Raw genomic sequence first — 12,395 nt, forward strand, 5'->3', positions numbered from 1 at the left:
CTGATTATCTGTGTGACACTTGAGACTCAGAATTAGCGTTCTCCAGCTCTGAAAGTACTAAAGGCCATTACTTCATGCAGCAACTATTAAAGAGGCTGAAAAAGAGGTGAGACTTCAATTAGAAACAGCTGATCTGGTTCAGACTAAGGTAAATCAGAATACAGAGTAAAAGATGATATTGTTTGTATTTTAAGACTTTAACTTCTGTGTGAGACCAAAGGAAGAGATGTTTATTTTGTCCAAAATTTAAATTTTCTATATCACACTATCTAATTTAATCTGTCTGGTTGGTTTATTTAAACAACCCAATTCAGCTTTATTTCACAAGGAACCTAGAATATGGAATGAGATCTTGATAATCTGTACAGGTTAATGTAATACCTTGATGCAATTTAGGGTATTTTGGGCAGAATATGAACAAGTATTTGCAAAGCACTTAAGGGACTAGAGAAAAAACACGGAACTATTAATCTTCCCTACCTGGGGAATTCCTACTACTCTCTTAAGCAACAGGGGCTCCCAATTTAATAAACCAAGCCCTCAATCTTGAGGCTTGCCCCTATGAAACTTACATAGGTAATAGCTCAGGTAAGCCTACTTATAAATAATGCCTAAGAGTCACCCCCAGAGACCCTCTTTCATTGCTCAAATGCAGCCTCTCTCTCTAAACCAAATTCTGCAAATATACTCTCTACCATCCCCCCTATGGCAGACATGACTTCCAGGGGTATAAGTCTCCCTGGCAATGTGGGACATGATACCAAGGATGAGCCACAGCATCACAGAATTGGCAATTACCAAAAGGGGGGAAACTAAACAAAATAAAATGTCAATTGCTAAGAGATTTCAAATAGAGTCAAGAAGTCATTTTGGAGGTTACTCTTGTGCAAATTTTAGCCAGAGATTGCAAACTGCCACAGTATGACAACCCCCAACCAACAGTGTTCATGAAAACCCTAAAGAATACCCTGGGATCTATCTAAAACTCTATAAAAGTTTTACTTATTAAGTTTATGTTTCAGAGGTTTAATGCCTCCAGATTGTTCCTATGCCAGAGAATCCCTGAAACCCAGAGGAACTGGTCTTTCTGAGAACAACCAGTTTCATTCCTCTACCCCATAATGTTGACACTCCTTTTCAGCATGAAGAAGTTAGAACAATCATCACCCAGATATCCCTCAATATTGAGGGAATGACCAAATGAGAGAGAGTTGTAACTGAAAAGTTAGGATTTAGCAAATGATTATGATTAGTGATTTATATAGATTTTTTAATTTCTAGTATATTAGAATAGCCAGAGGGAAATACCTGAAATTATTCAACTATATATACCAGCTGCCTTGATCTTTGATAATGATTGTATAACTCTACAGCCTTTATCTTGTGATTGTAAAAATCTTGTGACTGACCCTCACTCGTAACCCCTTATCCTGTTTCAACTTTAGAGTCTTATGATCACTAAAGACAGCCCCTAAGGTTTACTAATGAAAGAACCTGAGTGAGCCCAGAGCTAACCCACTCATTTTCAAAACTATCTTGCTAGACGAAACTGTATCTAACCAAAATTGGCCCATGTGACATGCACAGTAGCTTAAACTTTAACCTATCAGTCACTTACACCCTATTATAATACTACAAATCAAGTCCATCCATCATTTTCTTACATATGTTCTGTGACTAGGCATGTAATCAATCTGTACATTTTCTCGGCCTTAGAACTGTAAACTTGCAACTTATTAAATTCCCCTTTTAAAAAGTCATTCCGTTTCTGGTATATTGCATTCTGGCAGCTGGCAAACTAGAACAAGTGGCTTTCTCTCTCAGCTCCTGTGGGTCCTTCCTTCACATCTCTGGGGAGTTTCTCTCTAAGCTCTCTGGGCTTTTACTGTCTTTTATTCTCTTCACACAGGGTACCTATAAAGAATTAAGGCCCACCTTGAATGGGCTGGGTCACATCTCGATTGAAATATTCACAATAGGTCTGTTCCATCAAGAACATGGTCTTTCCTGGGGTACATAACAGATTCAAACCAGCACAGGAAGCATGAGTCTTCCATCTCTGTTCTTCCTTGTCAGGATTGTGTTGGCTATTCAGGGCTCTTTTTGAGTCCATATGAATTTGAGGATTGGCTTTTCTATTTCTCCAAAGGTGGCTGCGGGAATTGTGTTGGGAATTCCATTGAATCTGTGGATCACCTTGACTGTGTTGTCTTCCAATCCATGAAACAGGCTGTCTTGTCATTCGCTAAAGTCTTCTTTAATTTTTCTCACAAATGTTCAGTAGTTTTCTATAGACAAGTCTTTTACCTCCATGGTTGAATTTGTTCTTAGATATTTTATTGTTTCAGATGCTATTGTAATTGGAAATGTTTTTCTTCTTATTTCATTTTCAGATTGTCCATTGCTTGGGATATAGAAACACAACTGATATCTCTGTTAACTTTGAACCCTGCAACTTTGCCAAATTCATTTGTTAGCTGTAGTAGTTTTCTTGTGGGTTCTTTGAGATTTTGTAAATACAGGATCATGTCATCTGCAAATAGAGATGGTTTTCCCTCTTACTTTCCAATTTGAATTTTTTTCTCACTTGAGTGCTCTGGCTGGAATTTCCAATATGGGGTTGGTGGCAGTGGTGATAGTGAGCACCTTGTCTTGTCCCTGATCTTGGGGGTAGAGCTTTCAGCCTTTCACCACCGAGTAGCTGTGGATCTTTCATAAACCCTTTATCATGTTGAGCATATTACTTCTAATGAACAAAGTTTCTACTATTTTTGTTAAATTTTTAACGTTAAATTTAATGTTAAATAAATTTAACATTAATTTTAACATTAAAATTTTTAACATTAAAAAAATTGTATCCTTTTAGGAAACAGAAAGAACATAAATTATGAAAATTTAACCTTGCTTTTACCCTTCAACTAGTTATTTATGGAGTCTAACCATGGTAATGTAGAAAGTGACAAATCCCATTCCCAAAAATTCTCAGACCCACTGGGGTGGGAAGAGAAAACTAACACAGATAAAACAATTAGAGAACAGGAACCAGATAACTGTAGGCTAGTCTGAGTTCCAAGAATAAGATTTCAGAAATAGGAGGCAGGGCCCAGTCACCAGCTCTTTAGTACCTTAACTAAACTCTGAGTCAGGCAGATCAAGAAGCTGTTCTAGTTTGCTAGCTTCCAGAATGCAATAAACCAGAAACAGAACGGCTTTTAAAAAGGGGAATTTAATAAGTTGTTAGTTTACAGTTCTAAGGCCGAGAAAATGTCCCAGTTAAAACAAGTCTATAGAAATGTCCAAATCCAAGGCATCCAGGGAAAGATACCTTGGTTCAATAGGGCCGATGAAGTTTAGGGTTTCTCTCTCAAGTGAGAAGGCACATGGCAAACACAGTCACAGTTTCTCTCTCATCTGGAAAGGCATATGGTGAACATGGTCAGGGTACCTCTCTCATCTGGAAGGGCACATGGCGGATACGGCATCATCTGCTAGCTTCTTCTCCTGGCTTCCAGTTTCATGAAGCTCCCCAGGAGGCATTTTCCTTCTTCATCTCCAAAGATCGCTGGCTCATGGACTCTCTGCTTCGTGGTGCTGCAGCATTCTATGCTCTCTCTGAATCTCCTTCATTCTCCAAAATGTTTCTTCTTTTATAAGACTCCAGAAACTTCTCAAACCCACCCAAATGGGTGGAGACATGTCGGCACCTAATCCAGCTTAACAACCACTCTTAATTAAATCACATCTCCAGGGAGATTTCGGATTCCAGTTTCAAACACACAGTACTGAATAGGGATTAGAAGAAACGGCTGCCTTTACAAAATGGGATTAGGATTAAAACATGACTTTTCTAGGGGGCATACATCCTTTCAAACCAGCACAGAAGCTGTAAACAAAATGCTCTCTTCTTTATCTCAAAGTGTATCTTCTTTATCAACAAATGGATTTCCTTTCAGGGAGTTTAAGGTTTTGTGGGTCAGGGCTACCTGCCCAGTTCAGGCCTGAAGGAAATAAAGAAAACAAATTAGGTCACCCATCCACATCAATACTATCCCCAAAGAGCTCCCTCTCATAGTTTCCTCCTCAAAGGCAGAGAATGACTGTCATTGCCAGGCAGTGTAAAGATGTGATGATAAATTTGACCTGATATCACCTCTCCTCCTTCAACTCCAGGGCACAGTTTTTCTTGTGCCACTGTCTTCTCAGGTGCACCTATAAAAGAGATGATGTAGCAAGTTCTCATAGGGAGGATTCTCTTTGCTTGGCCCACTGCCTGTTTCACTCACCTCAAGTGAAGTATGGTGAACAGCTCATCATTTACTTGTTGCCATCATTGCGAGAGCAAGGGCTTAACATTGCTTTGTAAATTCCCCGGCAAGTGTTTGTTTATATTAACACATCAAAAGCTAAGCAAATAACTTGGCATTCACACAACCATATCTCAAACCTCCAAAGTGAATTTAACCCCTTTCTTAGCTTCTGCAGAGCCTGCTGACGTCATCATTGTTCTCCAGCTTTTTCAACTGCCAATGCCACCTCCTGGGGCAACCGCATCTGGTAGAATCTCTTCTGAATACATATCAAAAAGATCTGAAATGTCACCCACACATATTCCAAGGGTAGCAAATGTTTACCCAGCTGAAGCCCACTTCCAAGCAATGTCATCTCCTGGGGCCATCTCATCCGGGAGGGTCTCTTCTGAATGCATATCGAGAAGATTTTGAACGTCACCCACACATATTTCAAGGGCAGCTAATGTTTATCCAGTGGAAGCTCACTTCCAAGCAAAGTTCTTCATGTACAGTGTCTCATATAATTCTATCACCTCCATTTTACAGACAAGGAAGTTGAGGCTGAGAAATTAAGCAATTTTGCAAGATTGCCCAGAAACCAGGACAGAAATCTAACTCCAAAAAATCCTACTCTACCCCTGGTGTTATTCGGTCCCTCATCATGACAGTATAGCTTTTAAAACTGGCAAATGAAAACCAGCTCAAAGTGCTAAAGCACATTTAAGTGATTACGAACGTTCTAGAAGGAAGTTCCTGAAGGTTGATGGAGATCCATGAACTCTGAAGGTCCTCCAGAGAACAACTGGATGAGCCCTCTTGGTGGACGCACACCCAAAAGCAAGGGCGCCTTCTGATCTACAATAAGCGGTCAGCTGTCCTAGTACCCAGTACTAATACCAAGATCAGAGACTACTGAGGTGTCCAGGCCAAAGGAATTATAAGAGGACTGGCAAATGTTATAAGAGGAAGACACTTCTTTTCCGTTCACTGAGAAGGCCGAGACATAAACTCAGAGTTCAGTAGGACAGGTGCTATTCCTGAGTAACAAATTTAGGGGTCAAAAAAATAAATGAGTTCTGAGACATGCTACAACACTTCCTTGAAGACCTCATGTTGAGTGAAATAAGTCAAAAACAAGAAGACAAATATTGTATGATCTCCCTTATATGAAATAATTCAAAAATGCAAATCCATAGTCAGAATTTCTATTTGGGGTGATGGGAAAGTTTTGATAATGGATGGTGGTGATGGTAGCATGACATTGCAAATGTAATTAACACCACTGAAATGTATAGCTGAAAGAAGCTAAAGTGGGAAATTTTATGTTGTATACATGATGTATATATATTACTATAATACATTAAAAAATAGAACTCTACAACCCAAAGCGTGAACCCTAATGTAAACTATAGAGTTAACAACTATAAATAATAACATAACTATATTAATATTAGTTCATCAATTTTTACCAAATACAAATGTGAATAATAGGGAAAACTTGTTGGGGGGGAGGTGATTTTATGACAACTCTGTACTTTCTGCATGATTTTTCTATAAACTCACAACTGCTCTTAAAATATATATATATAAATGACTACTGCAGACTATCAAGAACAAGGAACAGAATCTAACAGTTCTGGCCCCAAGTCAATCACAGCAGCACCGACTTACACCCCACGGTGCCCGTACCATGGTTAATTTCTCTCCAGATGGTGACTTGTACTTTTCCAGACAGAACCTCATCTCCCTGAGCCAAGCCTCACCTTTCTACAGCTCTGAGTGTTTTCCCAACAACCTCTGTGAGCAGAAGGCTTTGCAACACCTCCAAATTTACTTCCACCTACAGATTTAATTAGCAGGCTGTTTACTCCCCCCTTCTGTATTTGGAGTATCTTAAGTAAAACCAGGCTTCTATTGAGCCCATGGGTAGTCCGCCCTGGCCTCCTTCCAATCAGGTCCCTGGTGGCACAGTGGCATTTGCCCAGCTCAAACCCCAGGTCTGGCCCCCTTCCAAGGCAGTTCTGCGTGAGCCAGACACTGGGCACCACGTGGCCGCCTTCCACCTCTGGAGGCACCTTAGCGAGAGGAGTCCCTGCAGAAGGAAGAGGAGAGGCAGGCAAATAAAAAAATAAAGCGCCACTCAGGAAAAGGCAAGGCTGTAATGAAACAAGAAGGGGCATGCCTACAACTTCTCTAATAAAAAAAAATTATGAATAAAAAAAGAAAGAGAGAGTACAGACAGGCCAGCTGAACACACACACAGTTTTCAGGACTTCTCCATGTGACCCATATTTAAAAGAAAAAGGGGAAGAAGAAAGTAGAATAAAATGGAGAAGGAAGAGAAAGGAAGGTCAGAGGAGGAAGGAAAGAGGGAGAGAAGGGGAAGAGAATGGTCTGCTCTTTCTATTAACCACTAAATATAGATCAGCTGACAAACTCTGATTCAGGATCTACTTTATGCTGAACAGTTCAGGAGTTAAAAAATGAAACAAAGGTGGACCACGGTGGCTCAGCAGGCAGAGTTCTTGCCTGCCATGCCGGAGACCCGGGTTCAATTCCCGGTACCTGCCCATGCAAAAAAAAAAAAGAAAAGAAAATCCCTACTCACAAGGATTACGGCATCTATGAGGAGAAACAAATCAGACCGACACATATCAAACCAACAGAAAGCAACAGAAAAGGCATAGGGCTAATTATTCAAAAGAACCATTTAATGAGGCACAGATTTATAAACTATTCTGGCAATGGAGTAGGCATGAAGATTACACAAAAACATCCCCCTGAACTAACTAAAATCAGACACAACTTTGGATGCACACACCAAGCCATCCCAGCACTGATGGATAAGTATGGATATTTTAAAAGAAAAGATGAAATCTCTTCTTGATAATGCCGAGCTTTTCCTTCTTTACTATGCTACTGTTTTTATGCCCTTGAGTAATCTTTGCTGAACTATTTTAAGGTTTTATGACTACTCTTATTTCTTTTATTCTTAAGCTTTTAAAGGGGAATAGAGTAATTAAATATGCAATGCTATTATTACTCACAATTAGGAACGGATATCATGTCTACCTGATCTTCCAAATTTACCTGAATTTTGTAGCTGAGACAATTCCTGTCTTTCCAATGGACTGGTTATGAAAATACTTTTATTGGAAGGTGTTTACCCTTCTGTTTTCTTATCCTCCCCCCCATGCCTTGTTATAATAAAAATCTGGCTCCCAAACATGCCTTGGCTGGCAACATCAGAATTATGAGTTACTTCATCAGTTGTAACTTCTGTTCCTCACCGATGCAAGTTTGGTGGTGGGGTGGTATATGAGAATCCTGTATTTTATGTAAGACTGTTTTATAAATATTACTTCACTAGAAAAAAGAATGAGGATGCACGTTATATTCTTATATGGAACAATTTCCAAGATATACTGTTAAATAAAAAGCAAGACACAGAATTTGTGTAAAAAATGAGAGAAGAGGATATTGATCATAGTCACTTCACTCTAAAATGCATTTTAAATATCACAAGTGACAAAATGCTGTCATTGGCATATCATTGACTGTAAGATGTATTCTGGTTTGAACTATGGAAAATGTGTCTTAGAATCTATGAAATTATATATGTATGTGTGTGTGTATTCTCAGGAAATCATTTATGTTCCTAACTTTTAAGCCAAGTATTATTTTTCTTAGCTCATATGTAAGAACCTAATTTGTCATTTATTTGATAAAAAGCAACTCTCCAGACTAAGCAAATGGGTAAATTTCCAGTTGGACACCACAGTTAAACCGAGCAAGATGTGTGTTTAGGTAAATAAAGTCCATGGTCAAGAGAGGAGTATTTGTTAGTTGTATAATACTAAGCAGAATTTATGGAAGCTTTCCTTAGCCTGTGGGGCTGCAGGGTACAGCTTCGTATCACACAACAGATTCGTGGTATTATTGCTACATGTTTATGTGACTCAGTCATATTTCCATATCATCCCCTCACTCCTACTACATCCTGGGTGATGTGAGTAAATCAGATAGCACAGAAGGCCCACTTCTGGCTACATATTTTTTAATATACATAGTTATCCTAATAATTTTTCCTCCTTCCAAATTTAACTTCTAATTCTGTCCTTCAATTTGCTGGAAGTAAGAATTTAGGGGAGATCAAGCAAGTTGACCTCTTGATATTAAAAAATTTTAAATAAATGCTATAGCATTTATTTCACAGATACATCATCTGGATGTTCATGGAGTATTAATAAAGGGTGTTTTATGGTAATACAGAAAGAATGTTCAATTACTCTTAATTTATATTATTTTTACATATATATTATTCTATTTCTTTATCTCTTGCTGCATCTAAAATTAATATGTGTAAAATTATTTTTATTAAAAAATTTTCAAAGACTAAAAAGACTTTTATAAACTCACAACTTCTCCAATTTAAAAACAAACTACACGGTTTCTAGGAATAAATAAATAAATAAAGAGTCTTAATTTCTGCTTGTCTGGTCAAAAATACAGTCTTGACCACACCAAGAATCTTGGGAAAAAAAAAAACAATAATAATCACTGTTAGGGTGTTTGCAGTGTTTGGCATTTTTTTCTCAGTGTCCTTATTCTAATTTTAGCCAGTTAATATTGTTGATTCCATTTTTTTTCCATACTGCCTTAAAACTAAAGAAAATTGAAATTGACTCTGGTTTCTAAAAATCAATCAAAAGGATGGGCACAAGGCTTTACAGAGGTTGGTGGAAGACAGCCCTTTGGGGAGTGCTATAGAGTCCTGAGCTGGGCTTGGACAGCCCACAAAGACCCAGTTCTCTTTCAAAGCCCACAGGCTATGGAGATCTGGGACAGGAGGTAGTTCCTAAACCAGTCACCAGCCCCCAGGCTGTTCTCCGTCAGTCCGGGACTTTTTCTCCTTCCTATGGCCCTGACCTCCCTTAGAGCTCACTCTCCACACCTCCCCATGGAAACAGAAGAGGCCCCACATGAGTATTTTCAGTTGTTGACCTCTCATTTCAGATCAGGTGCATCCCACGACCCTAGCGAGGTTATTCAGCTCATTCTCCAAGCAAGGACCAAACCAAGGGATGGGTGTAGCCATCAAGCCAGGAGCACAGATGAACAAGATGTAGAATAAGCCTGCCCTCAAGAATTCAAGGCCTCCAAGGAGAGAGGCACACAGATTAAAAGAAGACGATGGAAGGTCTCAGAAGGCTTTCTAGAGATGGTGGGACCTGAACTGAGCCTTAACAAATAAGAATAGCTTTTTCATCATGGGTTTACCTCCAGAACACAGGTGTCATGAAACCATTGTCAAAATGAGAAAGGAAAAGACCCTCATCAACATTTTCATCCCTGGACACGTGGTTTCAGGCAAGTCCACTAGTACTGGCCACCTGATGTACAGATGTGGTTGGTAACAAAAGAACCATCAAAAAAAATTGAGAAGGAGGTTGCTGAGATGAGTAAGGGCTCCTTCAGGTATGCCTCAGTCTTGGATAAACTGAAAGCTGAACATGAGCCTGGTATCACCACTGATCTCTCCCTGCAGAAATTTGAGACCAGCTAATATTACGGGGTGATCAATGATGCCCCAGGACACAAAGACTTGATCAAAAACAGGATCACAGGCACATCCCAGGCTGACTATGCTGTCCTGAGGGCTGCTGCTGGTGTTGGTGAATTTGAAGCTATCTCCAGAAACAGGCAGACCTATGAGCATGACCTTCTGCCTTACACACTGGGTATGAAACAAGTAACTGCTGCTGTTAACAAGCTGGATTCAACTGAGCAAACCTACAGCCAGGAGATATAAATAAATGGTTAAGGAAGTCAGCAGCTACATTGAGAAAACTGGCTATATCCCCAACACAGTAGCATTTGTGTCCATTTCTGGTTGGCATGGTGACAACATGCTGGAGCCAAGTGTTCACAGGCATTGGTTCAAGGATGGAAAGTCACCCATAAAGATGGTGATGCTGCTTGAAGCTCCGGATTGTGTGCTGCCACACAAATTGCGTCTGCCCCTCCAGGATGTCTAAGAATTAGTGGTACTGGTACTGTCCCTGCAGGCCGAGTGGACACTGGAGTTCTCAGATTGGGCATGGTGTTCCCCTTCGCTCCAGTCAATGTTACAACTGAACTTACATCAGCTGAAATGCATCACGAAGCTCTTTCTGGGGAGCACATGAGCTTCAAGGTCAAAAACATGTCTGCAAAAGATAGTCAACGTGACCACCTGGCTGCTGACAGCAAAAATGACCCACCAATGGAAACAGCTGGCTTCACTGCTCAGGTCAGACTATCCTGAGCCATCCAGGCCAAATCAGTGCTGACTACATTAATGTAAACGGCAGGCTTTGGCTTATAATATAATTATAATAATATTGGCTCATTGATATTTACCAAATATAAAGTTTAATGACAGGGAAGATTTTGGGGGCTGGTATATGGGAACGCTGTACACTTTTTCTGTAAACATACAACTGCTCTGAACATAAATAATTTGCTTGCAAGTTTGCTGAGGGGGAAGAATGATCACCATGCCGGAATAAAGCTGGAAGACGGCCCCAAAATCTTGAAACGTGGTGCTGAGAAATTCTCTGATTATTCTCTTCTGGGTCGTGCTATTTGTACTATGAACCAGCTGTGGTGCGTGGACAAAGAGGCCACCGGAGCTGGCCAGCTCCGGGAGTCTGCCCAGAAAGCTCAGAAGGCTATGAATATTCTCGATAACACTTGCTGCGCCAGTCTTCATCAGTGGTAGAAGAAGAGTCTCAGAACTGTTTGCCTGAATAGGCCATTTAAGTTTAATAGTAAAAGACTTGTAAATGATAACAATGCATCATAAAACCTTCAGAAAGAAAGGAGTGTTTTATGAACCATTTGTTTTTCTTTTGCATGGACGGTTTTAGGTTATTAGTTTTTAAAATCAGTATTATCCAAGTGGAAACAACTTGACCAAAAATCTGTCACAAAACTCTGAGGCCCAATTAAAACAAAGTTTAACGAGAAACCTGTGTCTTATTTTAAAAGGTCAACCCTGAATTGTAAATTGCTTAGGTAAAAGACTTAGATTGTCCATAATCTATTTCTAGTGTTCTATTAGCTAAAATATGGTCGAAATTTGATATTTCAGGGTAAACTGAAATTTCTTTTAGGGTAGGAATTGAGGTGTTTTGTGTTTTTTGTTTTCCACCTATGGCTAAGGGGAGAGATCATCACTTAAGCTGATTTGAGTACTTGGTAAAAAAGCTTATGGGAGTAAACACCTCTAAAGAGAGGGCCAGAAATATCAAAGGTAATGGTGCAATCATACAGAGAAAATAAAATTAACAAATGTATACGATTGCTAAATCATTAAATTGATATCTCTTTTAGTCTCCAGTATCTTAGAGAAGCTAGAAGTAAAAACCTAAAATTGTGGAATCGTAACCCATGCCAAACTCTGAAATATGTACCGCAACTAATTGCCGTGCTTTGAAATTTATTGCTTTTTTTGTATATATATGTTATTTTTTACAAAAAATTAAAAAAAGTCAATTGTGATGATAAAAAAATATTTAAACCTTCTAGCCTCCTATATTCTGGAGCAGCTAGAAGGAAAAATCTGAGAGGATCATATAGAAGCCCATGACAAACTCTGGGATTATCTTATAACCACTTGTTGAAGAGTGCTTTGAAAACTATTGCTTTTTTCTTTCTTTGCTTTATATATATGTTAACCATACAATAAAAAGTTTTTTAAAAAAAAGTTTATGGGAGTGATTTGTTAGTTGCAATGCTTGGTTAGGACAGAAAAGCAAAGAGTAACTTGTGATATTTACCAGCAACTTGTAAGAAGTTCTGTAATCAAGGTCATGTGTTGCATATAGAATTTTAATCTTGTGCAATTATATCAATGTTGAGTAAAGTTGAAAGTTAATCGTATGTAGGTGTTAGGGAACGTAAAGATTCTGGAAGTTGAGGGGGCTGGGGTGCAAGAATAGACCAGAAAAAAGAAAACACTGCACAGGCAAAGAGTTGGTGGGCTCTGCCATATTGAGCTTTTTAAGAGTACCAGGTCCATTTGCAGCATCTACAGGCATTATTTCTTTACTCCTCACAACA

General features: G+C 39.2%; 1 protein-coding gene and 1 pseudogene across 5 annotated transcripts in view; one reads left to right on the forward strand and one right to left on the reverse strand.

Annotated features, from left to right (window-relative positions):
• TIAM1 (TIAM Rac1 associated GEF 1) overlaps positions 1-12,395 on the reverse strand; it is a 429,921-nt gene that overhangs the window by 396,954 nt on the left and 20,572 nt on the right. The gene's annotated exons all lie outside the window — the stretch shown is intronic.
• Positions 9,694-10,661, forward strand: LOC143647723 (putative elongation factor 1-alpha-like 3 pseudogene; annotated as a pseudogene).

Source organism: Tamandua tetradactyla, chromosome 10 (assembly GCF_023851605.1).
Source record: "Tamandua tetradactyla isolate mTamTet1 chromosome 10, mTamTet1.pri, whole genome shotgun sequence".
Classification (NCBI taxonomy): Eukaryota; Metazoa; Chordata; class Mammalia; order Pilosa; family Myrmecophagidae; genus Tamandua; species Tamandua tetradactyla.